The 27,631-nt window shown below is 40.1% G+C and overlaps 1 protein-coding gene and 1 pseudogene across 1 annotated transcript in view; one reads left to right on the forward strand and one right to left on the reverse strand.

Moving 5' to 3' along the window:
• NXPH4 (neurexophilin 4) overlaps nucleotides 1-27,631 on the forward strand; it is a 237,671-nt gene that overhangs the window by 17,019 nt on the left and 193,021 nt on the right. The gene's annotated exons all lie outside the window — the stretch shown is intronic.
• On the reverse strand, nucleotides 323-1,987 carry LOC134596417 (ribonuclease H2 subunit A-like; annotated as a pseudogene).

Below are 27,631 nucleotides of genomic sequence, written 5' to 3' on the forward strand. Positions count from 1 at the left end.
ATGTTTGGGGGATTGGAGAACTACCTACACTCTGGGGATTGCTATAATCACTATACTCCCCTGAGTATAATCACTAAGCTCTTGTAAGAGCTTGTTCCTGTTCCTGCTCTCTGGATTAAGAGAGGCCTACCTACTGGAAGCTGGATCCTGGTTTGGGTCCAGAGTGGGTGGAAGACGGCGAAACCCCAACCAAGCTGCAGCGGTTTGTGGGGTCTGCAGTGGGTATGGTGTCTAGTGGAGTGCTTGGAGCCCTCGGAAGCACTATGAGCATCCGTCAATGGAGGTACCCAGTCGGGGTGCCAGGCAATCTGTTACAAGCATCTACCATTACTTCAGGCTAAATGGCACTGTCACATCTTCACAAGATGAAAGAAAACAACCGTCTCATCTTAGTAGCAGGTGTGACGTACAAATAAAGCTCTTGGGCAGAAGACGCATAGTTCTGAGTTGTTCTCATAAACCCATGACAGACAATAAGAGCATTGCACCTTCATGAAACTGAAACAATTGTTTATGATCAAGAAAATAGATCAGGAACCATCCTATTAATTAGCACAAACTCACTGAAACACTACAAAGGTTCTACAACTCAGACAGAGGCTCCAGAAGTCTCTCTTGGAAGAACCGGTCTCTCTTGGGTTTGACAGCTTCCTTGTGGGTTGTAAAGTAAGAGGACAGCCTGGGATTTACTTGGTGCACCATCCTCCTCCTCATCTGCCTAGACCACTGGGGCAGCACTTCTGTCCAGGATGGCTTGGGCTGTAATCAAGCTAAACCTGACAAACTTTCCTTTGTCTTTTGGTCGTTTTGGTCATTTGAATAGCCGGAGCCATAATCCATATCAATATCCCCCAAATCATCCAAGAACTTCCACTCTTTTACCACTCTGTCTTGTACCACTTTCGCACAGATACTTACTGCACTAACAACAGGAAAAAATGAATCAGCATTCGGTCTCACAGTGACATCCAGCTCTGAAAATCTGTGTTTCAGTTTTTCCTGGTATTTCTCTGCAGAAGACCCTGTATCTACAAACATGTCTTTCAGCTGAACACCTTTATCTAGAGCTTGCTTAACCCCTTAAGGACACATGACATGTGTGACATGTCATGATTCCCTTTTATTCCAGAAGTTTGGTCCTTAAGGGGTTAAAGAACCACCATAGTGCCAGTAAAACAAACTCGTTTTCCTGACACAATATAGTCCTTAGGTCGCCTTCACCCTTAGGGCCTCCCTCGCCCTGGGCTGAAGGGGTTAAAACCCCTTTAGGCACTTACCTTAATCCAGCGCCGGGCTCCCTCAGCGCTGATGACCTCTCCTTCCCCTCCGACGTCAGCTCCCAAGTGGAGCCGAATGCGCATTCAAACCCGCCCATAGGAAAGCATTACTCAATGCTTTCCTATGGACTTTCTGCATGCTCAATGCGATTTTCGCATTGAGCTTCGTGGAAGCGCCTCTAGTGGCTCTCAGGAAGACAGCCATGAGGCTGGATTAACCCTGCAATATAAACATAGCAGTTCTCTGAAACTATGTTTACATCTGAAGGGTTAAAACCTTGGGGACCTAGCACCTAGACCACTTCATTGAGCTGAAGTGGTCTGGGTGACTATAGTCGTCCTTTAATTAGACCAATGTCAATGTCATATGATAAGGCATTTACATTGTGTTTTACTCTTTGTGACATGCTGGTAGAGATTACGTTAGGGGACAATATGTGCAAAGCCCAGCCAATGAAGTCTGCTGTAGTATTTAACTTATTAAACAGATGTCCCCTCTCAGATTAATTGAGTATCTTGGAATCTGTCACTTTCAACTCCTTCGATTGCTTTTTACATTGACACAGGACATAAACCATAGGACTGAGCACTGGGCCCCTGCCAGCCTCATCTATCCCCAGGCAGCAGTCTTCCCTCTTGCACTCTTTGGAGATGGGTGAGGCCAGGAGACGGTTGCAGGAATTTTCCCATTTGAAATACCCAAGCAACATGTTTACTGCATCACTTATTTTCAATATATAGATTAGTTCATGTTGATAACCTGCTGTCCCTTTTAGGGCAGGATGGCATTGTGTTTGTTCACAAAATTAATTTAGAAAATTAGGTTTGCATCTATAACACACCAAAGCAAGCCATTTTCTTAAATGGACACTATAGTTACCAGAATAACTGCAGCTACAGTATTACACTATATTTGGTTCCTTTGTCCTCTTATCTTACATCTTGCTCCACACCTACTTGCATTTGAGGACATTCTGAAGGTGTTGCTTCTCTAAACCCCATTTCCTATTGTATTAGCTGAGATCATCAAAATTGATCATCTCAGCCAAGTAGACAGAGTGTGGGCGGGTCTGGCTTTGTTGAGAGTTGAGACCTGCAATGAGCTGGAAAAAGGTAAGTGAACTAATTTTTTCAATAGGTGCAAGGGGATCCAGACATCTAAACAGTGTTTTCACACCTATAGTGTCAGGAATACACCTTTGTATTTATGACACTATAGTGTTCCTTTAAGTTTGAGTTAGATCCACAGAAACAGTTAAGGACAATAACCATCGGAGCTAGTAACTGCATATTCAGCAGCACTATGTGCAAGTTATGAAAATATGGAAATAGGAGATGTGGGCACCAAGACACGTCCATAATTCATCATTCACTCGACTGATCTCTGAAGTAGGCAGCCAACCTAACTCAAGCAATGGCTGAGTGGATACATTTTAATGCCTGCTCAGTTTTTTTTTTTGATGGGGAGATATTTAATATTCTTATCTAGTAACAATGAAAGCACGAAGTTGAAGAACATCAGTAGTACAAGATTTTTTTTGTGATATTTTAGCAAATACGGTACATAATAAGAAATTCTATACTTCTGGGTTTATGTGAATCCGATCAGGTGGATCAGGAACTTATAGGATTAAATCAAACAAATTATAACATTTATTTTCCCCGGTGAATTTCATTCCATTAAATCTATGTGCTGGAAGTAAATGAGAAGTCATTCTCCTTTACAGATTTTCAAAGTTCCAAAATCGCTCCTTTTCTGCAAACCACCTTCATAAAAAAGATTACTGACTGTTACTAGTACAGTGCATTGATTTTTAAATCAATACTAGTTTTTATAGTCGTACATGTAGAAGTATCAGTCTGCATTCTCGTTCACATTCTATGATTGGGTCATCTTGGCATACTCCCATATTTTACTTGACGGGTTGCTTGACTGTGTTGACTTTTTCTGTAAATACTGACTTATGAATATGTACTGCAATCATGAATTATGAACCTACACTTTTTGGCTTCCTAAGGCTTACCTTTTATTGAATCTGTTTCCTAAATATATGTATTGGAGCTGAAATTTATATTCACTGTCATTGAATTGGAGCATGTAGTTTGACCCTGGGCGAAGGTTGGCTGTCATATACACTTCACTATACTATAAATCTACATTTGTGCTTCCTGCAGTGAAGTTCACATAGTAAAATATTTATTTAACGACAGCAATGAAAGACATATTTATGAACAGTAATCGTGGAATGCTCAGACCCTACAGTTGCTCCGAGTCAATGTACTGTCCTCTTTTTGGAGCATATATATTCTGTTTGGTAGAATTCATCAAAGCTCTCAGCGGCTGACTGGAAAACAAGAATTTGAATTGGCTGCTGTGTTTAGCAAGCACATAGAGTCAACAGCCAAAACTTACTTTTCATAAGATTCTAAATTAATTTAACAATTTCTCCTTGACTGCTTATGTTAGTGAACTTCACTAATTAACTTATACGTTTATATTAGACTCAGATTCAGGTTTCAGGTGAAATACTGAACTCTGAAAAGCCATATGGACGTTTCAAGAGACAAACAAAATAGTCAATGGATGTACTGTTTCATTTGTTTTGCGATTCACAGTTAAAAATCCAAAATCCCAGTGGATAAATCATTGTAACAAAACCATGGTTGCACTGGAGTAAAAACATAGAATTAAAAACTTCTATTACTATATTGGAGGAATAGAACCTCCCTCAAGCTCCCACGCTCCATGACACAAGTGGGGGTATGTCTACTAAACAGTGAGCAGCCAGTACTATTTTAAATATATATATACACACACACACACACACGCGTGCGCGCACACACATAAATATATAAATATGTTTAGTTTTGCAAATTGTTATAAACTTAGTTGTCCTACAAAGTGCAATAATCTAGGTACTAAACACTACATCAATAGCTATCTATCAATATACTGCTACTAAAATCGGGTAGCTAAACCTTTTTCACCAGAGAATAGGCTGCAAATACTCTATTAATCTTGGCCCCCACACCAGCATCTAGCCAAAAAACAGGACCTCAGTACTGACACCATAAGCACAATGCTCAGCATTTTGGGGCATATAAGTGTCCTGCAAATAAATCATTTTGTGCATGTAATCCCATAACATAGATAATAACACAAACATACCATGTTAATAGCTGCCCCTATTGATATGGATGCACAACTTACTTATTGCTCACTGAGATAAGACGTAATTTCCAGAGATATACAGTCTGTTGGTAAATTTCATAGCATAGATCGCCATGCTTCCCAAGTGTACCTATTTAGGAGCGACAGTAACTATTGCCTCGTTTCCACTGTGCGGATCGGTTCGGTTCAGTTCGGTACGGTTCGCTATTTTGGGTGTTTCCATTATGAAAGTGGTCCATACAAGCGAACCATATCAATCCAGTCAGGGTCCTGCTTCAGATGTAGAGCCATAGAAAATGGAACGGTTCGGTTAGGGCGGAACTACTATACAATCCATTGATTGGTGGACAGGAAGAGCATTTTTTCTAAACCCTGCATGGCCCTGAAGGTCTGACTTGCAGTGGAAACGCTCACCAGAATGGGCTGGTCCATTCTAAACCTTCCAAACTGTACCAACCCGAACCAATCCGCTCAGTGGAAACAAGGCATTATTTGACCCAAAACCCTATGTCCCTCTTTTCTAGGAGTGTATTTGTGTGTAGGAGTGTATAATAGAGCTCCACCATTATAATACAGCAATGTGTCTTTAAACTACAACAAATGTGTTTAGAAAGCAGCCGGTGTAAATAAGAAACATTGTTCTTGTCCTAAATTACATTTTAGTTTCAGGGTCACAGGGTTATCCACTAAAGTAAGAACTCTAGGTGAATTCAAATTGAATTTAAATTTTAAAGTTAAAATAGCCAACCTGGAAACAGTCTCTAAGCTATGCTTTCTATTCAGCTACTCTGGCCTTAAATGTAAAATTCATTTTGAATTCTCATGTTAGCAAATAACCCTGATAATTTTTTTATTAGTAAATCACTTAAGATTGTGCAGAACAGCCCCACCCCTTCCCACACCCTTAAAATAAAAGTGTCCCTCTTTGTCCATTTGGCGTACTGGACATTTTTTTTTTTTATCACAGTCTAACTCAGTCAGTGTGTTTATGTAATTATTTGTAATAATTTACAAGGTGTGTTGAAAATAACTTACTATTATTGTCATTAGAATAATAATGATGACATAACATCTTGTTATTAAAAAATATGAAGTTCTGTGGAGGCTATATGCAAATATACGTAACATAAACATACTGACCCTTCCAGTCTCGGTGTCATTTATTAGAAGTCCAGCAAACTTGCTATGTTCTGTAAGACTTTAGTGTTAAATCCCAGTAAATATTTAGTAAGAGCGCTTTTGGCAAATTGAAGCTTCTGTTACCAAGAGGATATGTACTAAGGGCCCGGCTCTGCATTCCTATATAACCAGAAATGACAGATGCTATTTTTAATACTGTGCAATGCAAATAGCATTTGCATCAATATACATCCCCAGATGTCTTGCTTTAGCTAAAACAAAGCCGAAGAGAGTTTAGGTTTAAAATTCAGGCAGATTACCAAGCTATAACCCAGCTTTAGGTTTCTGCAGCAGTTCACATGGTTATGCCATTGAGACTCCGAGTACTTCTAAAATAATTATAGTGTCTCACAGGTTGACATTAGGAAAATAAAATGTATCAGCAACCTTCAGTTAATTTTAAATAGAACTGTTTTTAATGACTGTTTACTTGCTGTTGGCCTATTTCTTTCTCTCACGCTCCCACGAGACCTGAAAGGACTTTTCATTTCATTTGTTATCTGTTTGGGTGAAGTTATCTTCCATTTGGATTTGTACAAAATCTCTCTATCACCCTTTGAAATCACGCATATTGTATAAGTAGGATATATTATGTCTTAGAAGATGTCGTAAAGATGTGTAAATGGTAAAATATATTCAGTTCTCTTAGATTGGAAAAAAAACATTCAAATATAATTAATCGAATTACATAATTCCAAGAGCCAATACCCATGATGCTAGGTGAACACCCACAATACACAGCCACACATCAGTGAAATATAAGTTTATGAAACTATGTTTCAGGACAACTAGTTACAAATAGGTTTAAAGAGAATCTCAGGGCACCAATGCAACATGCATTTGATAGATTTTAGCTTTATTAATATGCCGTATTGCTGTATTTTATTTGTGTGCTCAGATCTTTATAGTATACACACACACACAAACACACACACACACACACACAGTGAATTTCAAATTTAATGCCAGAATAGTCAAAATGATAGCACAGCTGACTTAGAGAATTTCTCCAATTCGACCTCTATTTTGACCTTACCTTTGAATAACCCTGTACATGTCTTCATGGGTGTCCAGTCCTTGTAATGCAGGTTGTTTTGTTGTTCAGAGTGCAGTCATTCAGTGCTGTCAGTGGTTCAGCTCTGTGCATACCTTTCATAAGGAAGTCTTTTTTCTGGAGTGAAGGGGCGTGGCTAAAGAGGCAGGCTTACGGTGCAACATTCTGCAAAACATTTATTTTATGCAAAAACTATGAAGATTTAAACATGCAAAAAAAAAAAAAAATAATAATAATACAAAATACAAAATATTAATGAGACCAAACCCTCTAACTACATTAAAGTTGTAATGGTTCCTGGAGTGTCCCTTTAATTCTAGGTGATTACATGATACATGGAGATGGTTGTACCTCAAGGAAAATCCCTTAACAGTCAGGACACAAACTGTGCTAGATTCAAATAGCTATATTACAATTCATATAACTCTACTGGAGGTCAGTTCCTCAATCTGCTGCCATTCAGGTAAGTAGGCTGAAGGACTGTGTAAATGTTGCGGTGTTTCAGTGTCCAAAATTTTATCTGCATGACTGTTGTTAAAAGCTGATAGTCTTGTCAGAGAATGGACCTATATATTAAATTACTGTTCGTGTCATGCTGCTCCCTTTAAACTATTTAGGTTTTATACAGAGCCAGCTCTACCATAAAGGTGGCTCAGCAAGGGGTCGTAAAATCCCCTGGAAACTGCAAATATTTAAGGGCTTCTATACAATTGTGTCTCTACTTTTACAGACCAGCTGCTAATTGCTAAACCGCCTGTTGCTACAAATAAGTCAGCCTCCAAGTTTTGTTCTCTGCTATAATTGTTTACATTCTTTACGTTGCATTGTCCTTATATGCAGTCTGTCCTGATATTGTATGAAGGTATATCTAAGTATAATTTGCATCACGGAGAATAAAGTGCTGGGATTTCCTGCAGTTATTCTTTCACTCCAAGCACGAAAGTCACAAGAGAAAAGAACACATAAACACAAAATTATCATCTTCTTTCATCTCTAGCAAATAAATGGCAGTTGCTCTTTATTTCAATACTTTTATAAATGTATGTTTCTTATTAATTTTTTGGTTGTAATCCTTGCTTGATGACATCACACTGACAGCCAGCCTGTATGTGTTACAAATACCACGATGCATTGTTTTTCTGGTCTATGGATGGCCCGTAGTGATGGGATATTGTTTTCATGTAAATGGTAGCAGAATTTACCTTCAAGAAAATATTTTTTTATTTTATCATGTTCCCCCCATATAGCTCGTGCCTACTCTCGGAGTCTCTTCAGAAGCTTGGATCTGGGATTTCCCTGCAGTTCTCTAAGACCTGGTATAATCCAAGTTAATTCTGTCCAGCCCTTCTGATGCTTAACCCAAGATGGAGATCACAAAGCTGGTATTAACAAGATGATTTTAGAAGCAATTGGGGTCTTAATATGACCATGTGGATGATTTGAAATATGTTAACACCCATGCAAGCTGGCTGTAACCTGCTCTTCTGATCTCATCAAATGGCAAGATCTTGTTAAGCTCTTTTGCCGTATAAACGATCCATTAACTGTCGTGGATTATTAGTGAATATTTAGCACTGCCATTTGTATTGTGAGCCGAATTTGGATTTTTAAATGAGCCAATTTGTATTTGTAAAAAATATACTCCATATCCCAGAAAATATCTGTTTGATGCTGGAAGCTGAAATTGTTGCCAATACAATGTTTCAAAGTTTTAACTACAACCTTGGGATACATACATGCGCTGTGATATTTATCCATCCTTCCAAACCCATGCTCAATTACTAATGTCTCTCTTCAGGTATAGGCACTACCTAGTCCTAGGCTGTGTTTTGAGTATCAAAAGATAGCAAGAGCATCATACAAACATATTTGTATTTAACAAAATAGAGCGTAAGGGAGAGAATGTTAATGAATGTCATCTTCCTGTCCGTCCGCACCTCCCACGCCTCCACCTCTGTCAGTCCCTACATTGGCTTCCTGTAAGATATAGGGATCAATATAAAATTCTGGTTCTTGCTTTCAAATCTCTACACAATGCTGCTCCCACCTATCTATCCTCCCTAATACACAAGTATGTCCCATCTAGGCCCCTACGCTCTGTCGAAGACCTGCGTCTATCCTCTATTTGACCTCCCACCTCTGATGCTCGCCTTCAAGACTTCTCTAGGGCTGCACCGTTCGTGTGGAACTCCCTTCCCTTTTCCAATAGATGCTCACCCAGTCTCCATTCCTTCAAAAAATCATTACAAATTCACTTTATCACAAAAGCATATCAATACAACTTTTAATGGCTCCAAAAAACCCACACTAAGTTTTTATTGAATACTATTCTACGAATCTTCTTCCCTAATACTTCCCTAACCTTTGTGCCACTTTACCCCACTCCCTCTAGCATGTAAGCTCATTGAGCAGGACCTCAACCCCTCGGTTTCTGTGCTTCAAACTTGTCTGGTTACAATTACATGTTTGTTAGCCCCCCCCCCCCTATACATTTACACACACTATACACCAACATTTATACATACTATACACTAACATTTACACACACTATGCACTATACTACTACATTTACACTATACACTAACATTTACACACACTATTCACTATACTACTACATTTACACTATACACTAACATTTACACACACTCTGCAGTCACAACACACACTACACTCTTACACAAACACACTCTGCTTTCACTACACACACTACATCCTTACACAAACACACACTCTGCAGTCACTACACACACTTAATCCTTACAGAAGCACACACTTTCCCGTCACTATACACACTACATTCTTACACAAACACACACTCTTCATTTACTACATACACTGCACCCTTACACAAACACACACTGTGCAGTCAATATACAGACACTACAACCACTACACAAGTACACACTTTGCCGAAATATGAGTGGTTTCCACCTCTCTCTCAAACTAGATAAATATATATTTTTAAGCAAAATAAAGAGTCACACATTGAAAACACAGACACAAGGCAACAAAGAACAAAATAGAAGAAAAAAGGGAAAAGGTAACAATTAAGACACATAAAACAATGGTAACACATTGAACAAAGACCAAGACACAAGACCAAGTATCAGAAAGAACATAGACCTGGACACAAGGTAAAGATACTTTAAAAAAGATAAAATAGGACATCACAATTCCAAAAAATACAAGAATCATGTCCACATTTGGAGACCAAAATAAATAGGGTGGGAAAGAAAAAAATAACACAAAATGATCTTTATTGTTACATTGTTCTTATAGTATTTGAGCCTTTTTTTAATTTTCCAGCTTGAAAATAATGAAAGTGCATATTTTTTAAAAAGCATGTAAACTGGAAAGTTTTACTTAAAAACGTTTTTACTGGCCTAATTTACCACCACTTTTTCACTAGTGAGATTTTTTTTTTCCACACATGCCCTTGGCACAAATAACTACTGTAACAATAGGTTCAATCAATTCAATCTCAAGATTCTCAAAATGCCTAAAATGTAAAGGATTCTCATCATTACACGTTGCCAGGGTTGGAATGTAGGAATGCATATGACAGTTTCCAAAATTTATTTATTCAAGCCGTTCAAGACCTCGTGGCAGGTCAAAATGTTGCTCTTCTTTTCTGTACCATTAAACTGCCTGCGGCTTGAACACCCTGAGTGCCCGTAGATTTTTTTTTTTTTATATATTTAAGCTCTTGTCTTATTTGTAGTGATTTAGCAATAAAAGGGATGTACAGGGTTCTATGAAAATCTCTAACTAGTTCTTCACGGGGATGGGAGTATAGTCAGTGCAGGTAGGAGGCAGGTTCCGAAAGGGAAATGACTGGGGATACATAAAAGGGAAGAAATGTTTGAATGGTAGAGAAGAATAGAAAAATAATAAGGTTGTAGATAGGACACAAAGGGCTAGAATGAAAATATTGGGGGAAGGCTTGTGAGCAAGATGGAAAAAGGTAGCACAGTAAAACAATGAAATAATTGAAAGGTGTCCTGATATATCTTTGCTGCCCTATATATAAAAAATTAAGAAATTGGGAGCACTTCGAAGAGGGAGTGTACCTGTCAAGCTGTTCTACTTGATCTAGAACTCATTGTTAGAGTGTCTCGCATTATATGTGGCTGCTGCCACCTGTTCCAAACACACACTGTGCTGATTTCTTTATGGAAAAGTTAGCAATTCATTTTCAAACTCTTAAACATGACCTTAATTAGTCAAATGATCCATCTGGTGCAGTAAGATAAACATTTCTTAATTGTGTGTACTAGAGGAGATAAGAATGGAAATTATGAACACATAAAATGTAATTAAACAAATACAGTTCGTGAAAATGTCTGTACGTGTGTGTACATAAAAATAACAGGCAGACAATGTTTTCAAACTCAGTAATACACAGAGGTGTCATTGTCTCAATCAGTTATTTCATATAATTCTCCATTAACACGTATCGAAAGGGTTTATTCACTAAAGTGGGATTTGTTGAGAAATGAAATGAATTCAATGTGAATTTCAAATTTTAGACCAAAACAGCTAAAATTAAAACCTAACTGACATGTATCCATCCATCTGATTCAATTTCCAACCTGTCGTCAGTTAAAAGATCCATGATTTACTATGCCACTTGCAAGCTACATTCTGACCGTCACTCGGCTCATGGCAGTTATGGCAAAAGTACTTAATGTTTGGCAAAAACAGCCAAGTAGGAAACATTCTGGTCAGAAATTAGCTTGCAAGTGGCATAGTAAATGTCATGGATATTTTAACTGACTTTAGGTGGTAACTCATTTAATCATCTATGGTGGGTTCATCCTCATCCAGTATGTTGACATGCACGTGTTGGCATTGTGGGATGTTTTAGTGTAAATTACTCTTACAAACCACTGGAACTTTTTGTAAACAAAAACGACAGCCTGCATGATATAAAATATATATTTTTCTAAAACTACAGTCTTTCTATATCTCTGCCCTCTTTTATTGTTCTCAGTGCTAGCTTGCACAATTTAAAGGGACAAAAATTGTAATATAAAGCTATCTATATATGCTGTATAACTTTCTAAATGTTAGTTGGCACAATTTAAATGAAAAAAAACACAAACATTCTAGTATTATAATATACACATACATACCCTCTTTATCTTTGTCTGCGCTAGTTGGCACAATTCGAAGGAAAATAAAATACTTCTCAGCAGGTCCAACTTTAAGCCACTAGATGGAGATGAGCTCAAAATGTTATGTTTTTATTTATCTGTTCTAGTCATTCACAGTAACATCATGTTCCTATTAACTACTCTGCTAAGTCATTATTACTTTGCTAAGGAAGCTACTAACTTAATCGAATGCACAATAAAATGATTGGGCCTTTACATTTTCCTAATCAAGAGCTAAATCTTCACAGCATGCTGAATGGGAGCATTAAGCTGAAATCAAGGTAATGGCAGATTATTACATATTCCATGCTTCCTTATTACATTTAATGTTTCTCCTTTTATGGTTTTTAAATATAGTTATATTTTTAGAAAGCCTGTCTTAAAGTGGCTGAGTTGTATATGTCCCCTCCTCATTTCATTGTTTACCTTGGAGGCTTTATACTCGTATGGTTAATAGTAAATGTTGTTTGTATTTTTATAGAGATTGTTTTTAACTATTGAACTTTTGGACTTTTTATACAGTGTAATCCATTGGACATGACAAGACGCATTGTAGTTTTCATAGAATTTGCTTAGAAAAGCAGTTTCTTATTTCTAATAGAGGGAATTCTCTTCTTTAATGATGGTGATACATCATAGGGGATCAATACTACTAGTTTGGAAGACAGTGGCACAACAAACACATCTAGAAATACATGTTTTCATGTATATACTATGGCACAGGCACAAATGGGTGGGTATATCTATGTATATAGATAGAATTCCACAGATCAGGCTGCACTCACGGGCTTCATAAAATCCAAGAAGTATATTGGGTATATTTGTATGTATTTTTTTTATCCTGAGGAAAGACCCATGGGGGACTGAAACGTTGATCGTATTTTTAATGTATACCCAATAAACTTCTTTTGTTATAAAGCCCATGAGTGCAGCCTGATCTATGGAATTCTATTCATATCAGCCCCAAGGCTTTGCCACCCGGCATTGTGCAAAGAATATATATATATATATATATATATAGATATACATATATTTATATATAGATATACATACATACAGGGAGGGAAAAAAGCATTTGATCCCCTGCTGATTTTGAACGTTTGGCAACTGACAAAGAAATGACCAGTCTATAATTTTAATGATAGGTGTATTTTAACAGTGAGAGGCAGAATAACAAAATAAATCCAGAAAAACGCATGTCAAAAAAGTTATAAATTGATTTGCATGTCAATGAGTGAAATAAGTATTTGATCCCCTATCAATCAGCAAGATTTCTGGCTCCCAGGTGTTTGATACAGGTAACGAGCTGAGATTAGGAGCACGGTCTTAAAGGGAGTGCTCCTAATCTCAGCTTGTTACCTGTATAAAAGACACCTGTCCACAGAAGCAATCAATTAGATTCCAAACTCTCCACCATGGCCAAGACTAAAGAGCTGTCCAAGGATATCAGGTACAAGATTGTAGACCTACACAAGACTGGAATGGGCTACAAGACCATCGCCAAGTAGCTTGGTGAGAAGGTGACAAGAGTTGGTGCGATTATTTGCAAGTGGAAGAAACCCAAAATAACGGTCAGTCTCCCTCGGTCTGGTGCTCCATGCAAGATCTCACCTCGTGGAGTTTCAATGATCATGAGAATGGTGAGGAATCAGCCCAGAACTACACAGGAGGATCTTGTTAATGATCTTAAGGCAGCTGGGACCATAGTCACAAAGGCAGTATGCCGTGAAGGACTTAAATCCTGCAGCGCACGCAAGGTCCCCCAGCTCAAGAAAGCACATGTACAGTCCTGTCTGAAGTTTGCCAATGAACATCTGAATGATTCAGAGGAGAACTGGGTGAAAGTGTTGTGGTTAGATGAGGCTAAAATCGAGCTCTTTGGCATCAACTCAAGTCTCTGTGTTTGGAAGAGGAGGAATGCTCCTTTGAGCATGAGAATGCTCCCAAGAACACCATCCCCACCGTCAAACATGGAGGTGAAAACATTAAGCTTTGGTTGTGTTTTTTTGCTAAGGGGACAGGACAACTGCACCGCATCAAAGGGAAGATGGACTGGGCCATGAACTCTCAAATTTAGGGTGAGCACCTCCTTCCCTTAGCCAGGGCATTGAAATTGGGTCGTGGATGGGTATTCCAGCGTGACTATGACCCAAAACACACAGCCAAGGCAACGAAGGAGTGGCTCAAGAAGAAGAACATTAAGGCCCTGGAGTGGCCTAGCCAATCTATGAAGGGAGCTGAAGGTTCGAGTGGCCAAACGTTAGCCTTGATGACTTTGAGAGGATCTGCAAAGAGGAGTGAACAAAATCCCTCCTGAAAAGTGTACAAACCTTGTGGCCAACCTCAAGAAACGTCTGACCTCTGTGATTGCCCACAAGGGTTTTGCCACGAAGTACTAAGTTGAAGGGGTCAAATACTTATTTCACTCAATTTATAACTTTTTTTTTTATTCTTTATTTTTGCAGTGCATAAAAAGATGTACATGCCGGTATATGGTAGATTGTGAGAAAACAAATATTAGTTGCAAGGCATATCAGTAAAATAATAAATCAGATAAAACATTGCACTATTTTTTATATTAAAGACGAACAATCAAACTTAGTCATTTTAGTTTAGTGTATAGTGTTGTTGTTAGGCTAGTTATGGCTTACTTGTTAGTTGAGCATTGTCTTATATTGTAAATAACACCCCGTGCTCCTGTGCAGCGTAACTGAGTGTATGTGGACCGATAGGGTAAAGGGCTTTCATGTCTAATGGCGTGTTGACATATGAGTTGTCTCATACAGTCAAGGTCTAGTTGTGAAACCTTCAGAGTGGGTCAGTGATGGATGCTCCTACCTACTGTCTAGGTTGCTAGGGCATGGTGTGCAGGTTTAATAAAACAAGTTGTGCAGCATACTATTTCCGACCCCTAACCAAAGGGCGTCATGGGGGGGGGGAAGGGAGAAAAAAATGCTTGGACTGGAGCCATTGTTAATAGAGGTGAGGCCCACTAACAGGGTCCCTTCTGTCTACGGGTTTAAATTGAAATTTCTGGTTAACAACTTAAAAAAGGGCATAACAGAACACGCATAAAACATAAGCAAGAGTAAATGGTACAAGATGACACTGTCACTGCTACAAGACTCATGTAACTGCTTCCTTTCTCCTTTCTCATCATGGGATGAATGGGACAGTCCTGCTAGGGTCCCAGGTGTGGGAGGACGGTGGTGTTGTAGGGGTCGGAGTTTGGCTTTGGCTGGGGGTGCTTGCTTGGCTTTGTGAATGCCAAATTGTCCATCAAATTCCAGCTTTTTGGCTTGTGTGTGGCAGGAGCCCAGCAGTGAGTCTTCTCAGGTAGTATGGCAGTTCGGTCAGACCGATAGTGTCTGGGATCCCCCAGATTTTAATGTTTTTCTGTCTGCTGCGGTCCTCAATGGTATCCAGTTTAGTTTGGACTACTGTGTTGACAGACTGCAATTGGTGGCTGGTGTCCCCCATGCTGTTAACTTTAGCATAAGTCCATTATATCTCTGTGGCCTGAACTCTTGTGGTCACAGCTTGTGTCTCTGTCTGGGCCAAGTTTATGTCAGAGTCAAACATTTGTTTCATCTCCTGCAGCAATTGCCGGATGTCCCGTTTAGTGGCCGGGACCAGGTCATCACCCTCAGCTTGCGGTAAGTGTGGTGATTAGGGCTGTTGATATTCCCCCTGATCCTCTGGGCTCATCGCCCAGCAGTTGGAGCCGGTTTCTGGGTCTGGCTCGGCCGTTATTTTGTGGCCCAAGGGGCGTTGGAGCAGGGTTCTGATATCTCTGGTATCTCTGGGTGCTCACGCATGGCAGATTTTAGGTTCTTCTCCCCATTTTGCTGTCGGCAGATAGTTGCTGCTCACTTGTGGGTGGTGTCTGATATGTAAGGTCTTGGAGTAACTTCCACGATAGCCTTGAGGCAATTTATAACATTTTTGACATGTATTTTTCTGGATTTCTTTTTTTTTTTTTTTGCTTTGTTATTTTGTCTCTTGTTATTCTGTTAAAATACACCTATCATTAAAATTACAGACTGATCATTTCTTTGTCAGTGGACAAACGTTCAAAATCAGCAGGGGATCAAATACTTTTATCCCTCACTGTATATATATATATATATATATATATATATATATATATTCCAAAAGTCCTCAGCACTCCCCCACTTCCGTTGTTTGAGCCTCGGTACAACCAGCGTACTACATATATCCAATAAGCAGAGAGGTGCACTCGTAGGTCTTAATCCAAGTGATATGTATTCAATAATATTCATTCAAATATAAAGTCCCGATCAACGTTTCGACTCTTCAGGGTCTTTTTCAAGATGTTTGATTGAAATGTTGATCGGGACTATATATATCTTCACAGTAAGGGAAAAAAGTATCTATATATATATATACAGTGAGGCAAGAAGGGATGCAATTGACTCTATGATTTAAATGTTTTGAATGCCCCTTTCTTTCTTTTATCATTCGACTGACTCTTGTACTAAGCCACAATGATTTTAATTTGCTTCTTTTATAGTTGTTTCTCAATGGTATGTATCGAGAAATGTGCTTTTATAGAATTTGTAGACTTTCCATTTATCCTCTGTGAGACTAAAAGGGTTTATATGGGGATAATCAGGATGAAACTGTTGGTCCACTGGAACATGAGATTATTGAGTTAATCAAGGAGGCTCAGGAGAAGGAAGAAATTGTCAAATATTTTTTTTTTAAATATATAAGGAAGGAGAATCTATAGGTGTAAAATTTCAAATCCCTGTTATAAAAGACTTACAGCAAACAGGTGATTGGTTAACACAAAAGTGCTTTAGAAATTAAATAAAGTTAATGTAAACAAAGCCCCAGTGCGAGATGGTATTCATCCACAAGTGCTTAGGGAGCTTACTGTAGAAATATCCATACCACTGTTTTAAATTTTTCAGGTGTCTGTTCTTTCAGGAATTGTACCAGAGGTTTGGAGAAAAGCAGATGTGATGCCTATATTTAAAAGAAGTTCAAAAGCTCAAACCGGAAACTGCAGATCATGAGCTTAACATCTGTGGTTGCAGGGGCATGTTTTATGCACCAAAACTGCTTCATTAAGCTAAAGTTGTTCAGGTGACTATAGTATATTTATGTAGACAGATTTTTTATCCAAGGAGAAATATGATTGCCATTATGGATTGAAGAATATTTGTTTTCCTTATTGTAACATTGTTGGAAATGGATTTAGCAATTGCTTTGTTTGCCTTCTTTTGGATCAACAACATAAACTGGGATACACAGTTGAACTTGATGGACTTTAGTATTTTTCAACCTAGAAAACTATATAATTAAAGGTTGCATAAACACATAGAAGTAAAAAACAGAGATAAAGGATGGCGCTAACAGTTAATTATAATGTATTAAAATATCATATATAAAAAACCAGTGCAGCACACATAAAAAACCACCCAAGTGTATAGTCACTGTATAACACTTACATACAAAGATAAAAAGAAGAGAGGGCGGTGGTTGCGCACACAGTAAATGATATCCTTAGTCTTAAGTGCAGACCCTTAGGTTCTGTGAATATAAAAAACCATCATAGGGCAATACATCTTAGACACAATAAAAGTATAAAAAACTTGGAAAACTCACAATATTTAGAGCCTTTCTGAGTTGGCTCTAAACTTTTAAAGCAGTATGATCAATCTGGTGCTGGTAATGCAGTATTGGTCCCTTGGGAAAAACGCCAACCGCCTCCTTTGTATAGAAATCAGGAACCAGGATCACCAAGTAAGTAAAAGGTAAATACTTTAATTTAATACATAAAATATATATATAAAGCACAACGCGTTTCGACCTAGTCCAATAGGTCTTCCTCAGGTGCATAACAAAAATGGACTAACAACTTTCTTATATACCATGCATAATACATACAATTACTGATAAATATTGGCAGCTGTGAAGTCCATCCTTAAAATCCATATAAGGAGTGTTTCTGGCGAAGATTATAGTACTTATGCCTCCTCCAAGATGGCCGCCGTCTGTTGATGTCTAAAGGAGTGCGTGCGACCTTCCCAAGATGGCCACGCGTCATTACCAAGAGGATATGTGTGTTCCTTTCCGGTTTCGCTTTACTCCGGTCACGTGATGCAGCTTCCAGCCACGTGACGCCGGAGAGGGGCGTGGATAAGCGATTACACATATGGCCAAATCATAAATAAGGAGGATAGTAGTTATTCCGATCAGTATGACAGTATTTGTTTATAGAATGTTGGAATGAACGAGGAGACATAAGTCTTCAGCTGGAAAAAACTGGAAAACATTTTCATTCCAAATGGTTTTGCATATCACCCAGTTCATTTGGTAGATAAAATTGATTTTATACAGTCTTATACTTGCTTTTTGATAACAACAAATAGCAACATCCCGGTTCCTCTTTAACCCCTTAAGACCGCAGGACGTACTATGCCGTCCTTATTTTGGTGGCTCTAAAAGCCGCAGGACGGCATAGTACGTCCTGCGATCTTATGTACTTACCCGGTCGCCGGCGATCCCACGCCGGCGATCGCGGTATGGGGGACTTACCTGGGAGCCCAGGGAGTCCCCCTGCGTCCTCTTCAGCCGCCCAGGGCCATGTGATCGCGAGGTCCTTGCGAGGACCCCGCGATCACATGGACGGCATAGCCGTCCAAGGCATTGCCAGCAGGGGGAGTGCCTGTAATGACAGGTACTCCCCCTGCTGTCTGAAAAAAAAATAAAAAATGTTAAAACAGTGTAAAAATAAATTATATATACTTAGATCATATATATATTTATTATATATATGATCTAAGTATATATATACACACATATACACACATACACATAAATATGCATACACTGTCTACGTGTATTTTAATATTAATATATACATAATTATATATATATATTAATATCAAAATACACGTACAATGATATTGATTAAATATATATATAATTTTCATTATATATATATTTATATATAATAAAAAATAAATAAATATATAAATACGTTAAAAAAATAAATAAAAAAATAATAAAAAAATAATGAAAAAAAAATAGATAAAAAATATATAAACATGCGTAATTTCGTTCTAACTGTATTTTAAAATTAATATATATATATTGATATCAAAATACATGTAGAACGAAATAATATATATATCTATATACATAAGTATATACGTATATATCACTATGTATATACCTATATATAAATAAAAAAAATTTAAAAAAATTATATACATATATATACACACATGTATATACACACACATATATATATAATAATTCTACGCATATATTTATGTAATAATTTTACATAATTAGGTCATTTTATTAATTACAATTTGCAGGACCTGCCTGCCAACCCAGGCCAAAAGTTCAGGGAATTACATTGTCTAGCACTATATTTAACTCTGTAACTTTCCAAGACACCATGAAACCTGTACATGGGGGGTACTGTTTTACTCGGAAGACTTCGCTGAACACAAATATTAGTGTTTCAAAACAGTAAAATATATTACAACGACGATATCGTCAGTGACAGTGACATTTTTTGCATTTTTCACACACAAATGGCACTTACACTGACGATATAATTGTTGTGATACGTTTTACTGTTTTGAAACACTAATATTTGTGTTCAGCGAAGTCTCCTGAGTATAACAGTACCCCTCATGTACAGGTTTTATGGTGTTTTCAAAAGTTACAGAGTCAAATATAAGGTTTGCGTTTCAGTTTTTTCACATTAAAATTTGCCAGGTTGTCTTTGAGACCGTATGGTAGCCCAGGAATGAAAATTATCCCCATGATGGCATACCATTTGCAATAGTAGACAACCCAGGGTATTGCAAATAGGGTATGTTCAGTTTTTTTAGTAGCCACTTAGTCACAAACACTGGCCAAAATTTGCGTTCAAATTAGTTTTTTGCATTTTCAAATATTAACACTAACTTTGGCCAGTGTTTGTGACCAAGTGGCTACTAAAAAAGACTGGACATACTCAATTTGCAATACCTTAGGTTGTCTACTTTTGCAAATGGTATGCCATCATGGGGGTAATTCTTATTTCTGGGCTACCATATGGTCTCAAAGGCAACGTAACCAATCTGGCGAATTTCAATGTAAAAAAAACTGAAATATGTAACACGCTATATTTGACCCTGTAACTTCCCAAAACACCATAAAACCTGTACATAGGGGGTACTGTTTTACACGCGAGACATCGCTGAATACAAATATGTGTATTGTATTGCAGTAAAAGCAAACAGTATTATGACATTCACAGTTAGAATGTCACGTAAAACTAAAAAATTTTAAAAAATTCTTATTTTCTCCCATTTTTTAAATATTTTTTTCATATTAAATTATGTTCCATACCTAAATATTTGATGTTAAACGAAAGCCCCGTTTCCCCTGAATAAAATGATATATAATAATGGGGGGTGCATTTAATATGAAAGAGGTGAATTATGGTTGGACAGACATATAGCGCAAATGCCAGGTTTTGTTTACGTTTTTTTGGATCACAACTTGTACATTTGGCTGCGGTCTTAAGGGGTTAACCTATGCTTGTGTGATTGCATTTATTTTCACTCTGTGCACACACTGCTTTTCAATGAACATTAATATACACTTTGCAGCACTTTAACAATAATCACATGACTACAAACAGGACTTTAAAACTGACAGTTATCATGCCTTACCATATTTTATGTTTGTAATTTAGATTTATATGGTATATTGTAAGGTAGTATCATTGTGGTAAAATCATAGCAATGCCCACTAAGGGGCATAATTAATACAAAGTGCATGAGCTGTTAGAATAATTAATCCTCCCTTTGAGATGTGCTTAGTGCATTGCACATCATTTGTGCACTCTGATTTAATACTCTCCTAAATAGAATTGTTCCCTATGGTAGTGTTCGCTACAGGGCAAATTCCCTAAAATAAATACTTGCTGCGTGCTGTGTACCTCTCAGTAAGAATTCGATCTGGAGAGTTTTTCCTCCATCAACACCCATTGTTTTTTACCATCTTTAAAATGACAAGGCACTGTTGGAGTTATAGTTTCAGTAGCTGTCGATTTGCAGGCTGGCTACACGTGAAACAGATAATGAGTGTATACCCTCAACCATGATTTAGTAAAAAAAAAAAGTGCTCTCTCTAGGAAATGGGCAAACAGACCAAATATTCTGTAATTGGTGCTCGAGATAAGGCACATCTGTTTGGGATAACTATTTCCAAATGTGAATGCTGGATTATTCCTTTGCAAATGCTTTCATTATATCAGTGCGTGTACACAAGATGCAAGAGCTGTGCCATTTCTTTAAACATATGTTCATTTTAATTAAACATGAGCTCTTTAGTTCTTTTCATACCTATGGGTATCATATTCCATTATGTTACGAGGCATTAGCGGATAATTCCAAGTTAAAAGTAATTTTCGTAGGGCTTATGAAGAGAGAGGTAGGTGGTGAAAAGGATTAAATTCAGTATTTCTATTTCACTTACGACAAGGGAGCATTGATAAAGTGTCCAAGGGATAGATATTGCCCTCAAAACATACTTCTGGCACATTAAAGCTATTTCAGTATACTCTGATTAGGTAAGTGAGAACATGAAAGTGTAACTCTCATTAATGGAACACTCCAGGCACCATAACCACTACAGTGCAAGTAAGTGTTATAGTCCATTGATACTAGAAGCTGTGGACTCACCCATGCCCTTATTCTATTATTTTGTTTAATCTATTAAAACGGTTGTAGAAACATACCGCACTTTTTTTTTTTTTAATGATAATATAACTGTATTATTTGCCAGTTATTCTTTGGTGAAAATCTGTTTTTGGTTGCTCTAGCAAATCTAATTATTTAAATAATCTTATTTTGCAAACGAAAATTATTTGCCAAAATGTGCAGTTAATATATCTCATATTTACCTACGCCCAATTGTGGTACAGTTTAGTACAAAAATATCCTAACTTTGAGTGACTCCAAAGTTTTCCTTTCCTTTTTTCTAGTGTAAATATGTGGATACTTTATCATGATCTCTGAAAATTAGATTTATAGATGAACACATATTTAAAATGTTATTACAATCACCATAACCACTTCAGTGATTTGAAGTGGTCATAGTGGAAATGGTATGTATATGCCATCTTTCTGTATAAAACACTTGTGCATAGGTAGAGGGTAACTGTGTATGGGCATAAACCTTCACCATTGATAAACAACCCTAACCTCTTATTTGTCAATGTGAACCACAACAGACTTGCTTTGGATTAAAATAGGCCACAGGTTTATTAAAAGATAAATATATAAATCTTTAAACTTCAACTTTATAACATAAAATACTATATACATAATTACTCAGTAAATGGATACGTCACTGAGTACCACCTTGCCAACCAAACATAACTCCCCCATCGTTTCACCCAGCACAAGGCCTTTTCTTGGTCCTTCCATTTCTTAATGCTAACCACTAGCCGCTTATTGGCTCAGTGGGCACGTCTGTTATTTATAACTGTACCTTAGGTAAGGGGAGGGACAGTCATCCACTTTCCACGGACCGCTGGTCCAACCCCTGGTTGACAAGGGCCATATACTGCCTCAAGACCTGCTGGTTTACCCCCTAAATCAGTGGGGCCGCCCCAACACCAGAGCCATGGCCTCCTCCAGTGCATCCTGCAATGCCAAATTAACTAGATCCAGTCCTACCTTCGTCAGGTGGACCCCATCACTCCTAAAATAAATTGCTGCTTACACTCAAAGATGTGTTGACGCACCGTGAGCCCCCCATTCCCTTCACAAACCTCGAAACCCGCTTATTACGTTTAATTCTGCTCCGTTCAAGAGCCCTGGGGTCTCTTCACCCCTCCAATAGTTCCGAGATAGCACCTCGGACCACTCTAGACACACCCTCAGGAATCTGAGCCATAGCTTAGCCAAATCCTTCTGGATCATCTCCCACAGATCCCACAATGGAATAGTGCCAAGAGCGTTCCCCCCAGCATGTATCAGGATAATATCAGGAACACCGAGTAGGCTGGACAAACGGACCAATTCAAGCAACAGGTGCTCCCACCGCATCCTCTGGGTACCGAACCAACAGACTTCTGTCACCACTGGTGACAGGCCCAGTTGTAGTACCCTGGGACGTACTTCAGCTCGCTGTTGCGCCCAATGTATATAAGAAGGGCAGATGACCCATACTCGCTTTCCGTCACCTACAACGACAAAAGGGGAAACGGAATCAGTCCAGTTGGTCGAACATACGATCCGAACCTCCCAGAATCCCATCTCCAAATCGTCTGGATATCTTCTGCAGCCAACCCCAGATGAGATGCCTCAGTAGCAACCATTATTTGAAAGGAGTGCTGCCCAAACTCTGCACTAGGTAGCCCCAAAACTTCCAAAGCCATGCGGAAAACCCTGTTAAATTGGAAACGATATAGGAAACTGGCATCCCCGTGAATCAACAAAGGAACCATGCCCGCTGGGCAAACCTCACAGAGAGTACAAAGACATGCCAAAGGACAGACCATAGAGCCAGGGATTCTTTGTAATGTGGCCCAAGTGCCCCGTCGAAATACGTACGTCTTGGTCTTGGCGAATCAAAAGCCTCACTGCATCTACTTCACTAAAAACATCCCCAAATAACAAACCCCCAGGGACCTTTTTGGATGGTTTAACGAGCTCGCCCACCCGCAAGCCCCTAAAAAGGTGAAGGAGAACGCTAACCGAACCAACATCACTTTGAATGGGGAGAAATAAACCCGCGGTAGAACTTTGAACAAGCCCACCATAAGAGCGCCTGAAACCGGCCTCCGAGAATCCAAAAGCTTGGACCCTGACACCATGCCCTCAAAACCAAGGAAACTAGAACATCCTTTGTGATGTCCGAAACCCTGGTGAGCTTGTTGATGGCCAGCACCACCCCCATATTATTACAGTGGAAGACCACCCTACGATCCCTGAGGATATCACCCCAGAACTCCACTGCCACCACGATAGGGAAAAGTTTCAAGAAAGCCAAGTTCTTAGTCATTCAGGACAAAATTTAGCACACCAGTGGGCCCCAAAGATGGCCCCGAAACCCACCGCACCTGCATTGTCGGTGAAAAGATGGAGCTTGGCATTGGACACTTCAGGTGCCTGCCAATTCAGCTGACCATGAAACACGTCCAAGAAGACGGACCAAACTGCCAGATCCTCTCGCAACGGGTGAGTGATACCCACATAATGATGAGGGTCGATCCACCCTCAGCGGTCGTCACTGCCAAGTGGCGATTAAACACCCTTCTTATAGGAGGCACGCAAACTGCAGCTTACGCAGGAGCGACTGCAGTTGTCACAACTGAATCTTCTTGAGGGACCCGGCGGCAGAGACCAAGCCACGCAGGTCCGACACCTCATCCTCCTGTAAATGACATTCCACAGCAACCGAATCAATCTCAATCCCCAAGAAGCTCAGACAAGTGCCCAACGTCTTGCCCAGGGCAAGCGGGACCCCAAAGAACCGGGAGACCAATTCCAGGGTTCATAAAAGCTGTGAACACACATTCGAACCAGCAGGACCAACACATAGGAAGTCATCCAAAAAATGCAACAGTGAGTTATACGCTGACTCGATCCGAGCCACCCATTCCAGGAATGTACTAAAACATTCAAAATAAAAGCAAGAAATCAAACCCATGGGTACACACAAGTCCACGTAATAACTGTCCTGGAAGAAACAACCCAATAGGTGATTGCAGTCTGGGTGAACTGGAAGCAGCCGAAAGGCAGCCTCAATATCCGCCTTTGCAAAGAGCCCCTGGGTCCGCCACCCGGACCATCCGAAACTCCACGTCAAAGGACGCGTACGACACCCTACACAACTCCTCATCAATATCACTATTCACTGAGCCCCTGAATAGGTAGGACAAGTGGTGAATCAGCCAAAACGTACCCTGCTCCTTCTTAGGCACCACCGCCAAAGGGGAAATATGTAGGTTAGGGATTGGCGGGGCCACGAGCAGGCCAGCCATCCATCCATCCAAGAGACAGCTCGTTATTGGGCTTTTCAGCCACCACCTCGGGATGATCCCGAACCGACTTGAGGTTCAGACAAACCCCAGTAGAATCCCTCACCTGATTGGGGAATCCAAAACCCATCACGGAATCCCCCAAGGAGAAGTGGTTCCTGTAACGGCTTAGCTACGGGAGCATCGCATTGACGTCCACCGGCGTCCTCGCCTTTCAAAACCGCTCGCCGGCTTGTCCCCTCTTGAAACAGTGAGATGCTGAGTGTGAACCCCCACACCCGGAGCATTCATGTTTAAACTTGCAACCGGTCTCCCACTTACACTGAGTTTCGTTGAATTTCCAGCAGCAACCAGTGTGCCTGGGCAAGGCCGACATGAAGGGGTGCTCAACCACGCGCCCCCCCATACACCCGACATGCAGTTCAGACTATATCCTGATAAAACAGGGCCGAGCATTTTTCCGACGCATTTTTCTCCCCTAAAATACTGGCTAGGATCGAAAAGGCCCTGATTCAATCCCCAAATGTTTTGGGGATCTTCCAATACCGGAATTTGTACTTGTCGGAGTCCTTAGACTCCGTTTCAGGAAGGGGCAGGTCCTCCAAGGGGAGCAGGGATTAAATTTCAACAAACTTCCCCTTCCAATTTTTTTCACGCACCTCCTGGCACGATTAGCACATACAGGCCACACCATGTGCAGCCGGGACAACCTCCACGCCCAGTGGAGCCACCGCGGGCGCGGGAGATTCAGGAACCACTGGGGCAGAGGCTAACAGCCTCCCACCCTAAACACGTACCCCAAGCCCCCCCAGAAGAAGTAACTGGAGAAGGTCCCACCCAGCCCTAACCTGCGCATCCAAAGAAGGGGCAGCTGAACTACGTTCCCAGGTATCCAAAAGCCCATTCAGACACCCCATTAAGGAACCCCAAGCCCCAGAACCGACCGGGCTATCCCCATTCCCCAACCATCTACCAATGCAGAACAGGACTCACAGGAGGGCGCGAGAGTTGATTAGAGTAGCGGAACCATAACCACTGAAGGCTGGGCTGGAGCTGCCACTTCCAATGGGTGCGATACTGGCGTAGTGCTTAACGATGCCTGGAACATGGCCCGGTCTGGAGCCACCTGAGAAGAAAGAATAGGTGATATCATATCCCTCCCCCCGACCCACAATGGCACTCCAGGGGGACAGGGAAGGCAAGGGGTGCCTGGTAGGACCGGATAGCACCCGAGGGAGGGCAGGGGGCTAACAGAGCTACTACAAAGGGGTAGGAGACAGCCACCTCACACTACTCACAGCCACCACCCCTACTTCAGGAGGGGAAACCTCTGCCCCCCCGTGTGGTGACATTCTGTCATCAAACTAACATGGTGACCAGGGGTCATGTGATCAAGTTCATGTAGATCTTTCTTACAGGGGGATAAGCTTTACCCTTTGATATGTTAAGTAGGTGATTCAATACCTTTACAAGTCAGGAGAGAGATAGCCACTCCTCTCTATCTTCATTTCTCTCTGTTCCTTCTTGACTGTGCTACTGAGCAGACGCCATGTGCTATCTTGGTGAACCATGTTATACTCTGCTGCTTCCTTTTCTTCCTTGGTGGATGGTGAAGGCCTAACCGTGGGTGAGATCAAACGTGTGGGGAAGGGGATTACTATATAGATAGATAGATTTAAAAGGGTTGTTGCTCCGTGGGTCTGGGCTGTGTGTTTGTGATATATTTATAGTATTGTGTGTTGCCTTCTAAATAAATACCTTTTAATGTAGACGAACCTTGTGTAATATTTATATTAATTTGGTGATTACACCACATACCCGGGAGACACCCTTAAGCCTACTCACTTCCCTGGAGGCCCGTCCACTACTCCACCCACCTGGGCCGTGGGACCCACGTGGCAGGACCACCGATGAAGACCAGGCTGTAAGAAAACCCTCAGCAGGCGCAGAAGGAGATTCAGACTGCACCGGAGCACTATCAGCCTATGTAGCCGCAGACAAGCCGGCCCGGGAAGAAGGACTGCGGCTCCGGCTGCGTGGGGCTGGAGAAGGGGATGAGAAGCGGCCGTGGATGGCCATGGATCGCCCCGCTACCCGGGTAGTGACCCGAGCCCGCAAGAGAGATGAAGTAAGCCTCACGCCCGCAGGCCAGCAGATCTGTGAGGCCAGACCAGCACTCCTGAGCCAAAGAGGGCCCGTAGTTTCCCCTTGCAGGGCAAATAAATAAAAAATTAGACATATGTCTGGTTCCTAAAGCTGGTTTTAAATTTTCTGGTCATTGAAACATACCATAAATCCAAATAGAAATTAACACGTTAATACATTATCTACAAAACATCCAAAACTGAGAATAAATAAAAAATATTGTGATATTTTAGGTGTACAGCTTGTTAATATCATCATGATTGACAATAGGACACGTTTGCCTATATGATGGGTTCCACGGCATTGAAAGGCAATAGAGTAAGGCCATAGGCAAGGTGCACCCTAAAGCACAAACACACACATTGCGTTTATATGTATATATAATTCCAGCTTTCATCCCCATCATACCAAACAATGTATTATCTACAGTTAGGCTATCAGATATCACCACATTTGCTCTGACACAAAAGACAGAGATCAGCACCTGAGTACACTGTCAGAGTCATTTAGGCAAAAGTGCTACAAGGAAAGGACAATATTTAAAAAAAATGTAATCTGCCCTAAAAACACTACGGGACAGGCTCCTACAATAGAAAAGGAAAAGGAAAACAAAACAAG

Source organism: Pelobates fuscus, chromosome 1, assembly GCF_036172605.1.
Source record: "Pelobates fuscus isolate aPelFus1 chromosome 1, aPelFus1.pri, whole genome shotgun sequence".
Lineage (NCBI taxonomy): Eukaryota > Metazoa > Chordata > Amphibia > Anura > Pelobatidae > Pelobates > Pelobates fuscus.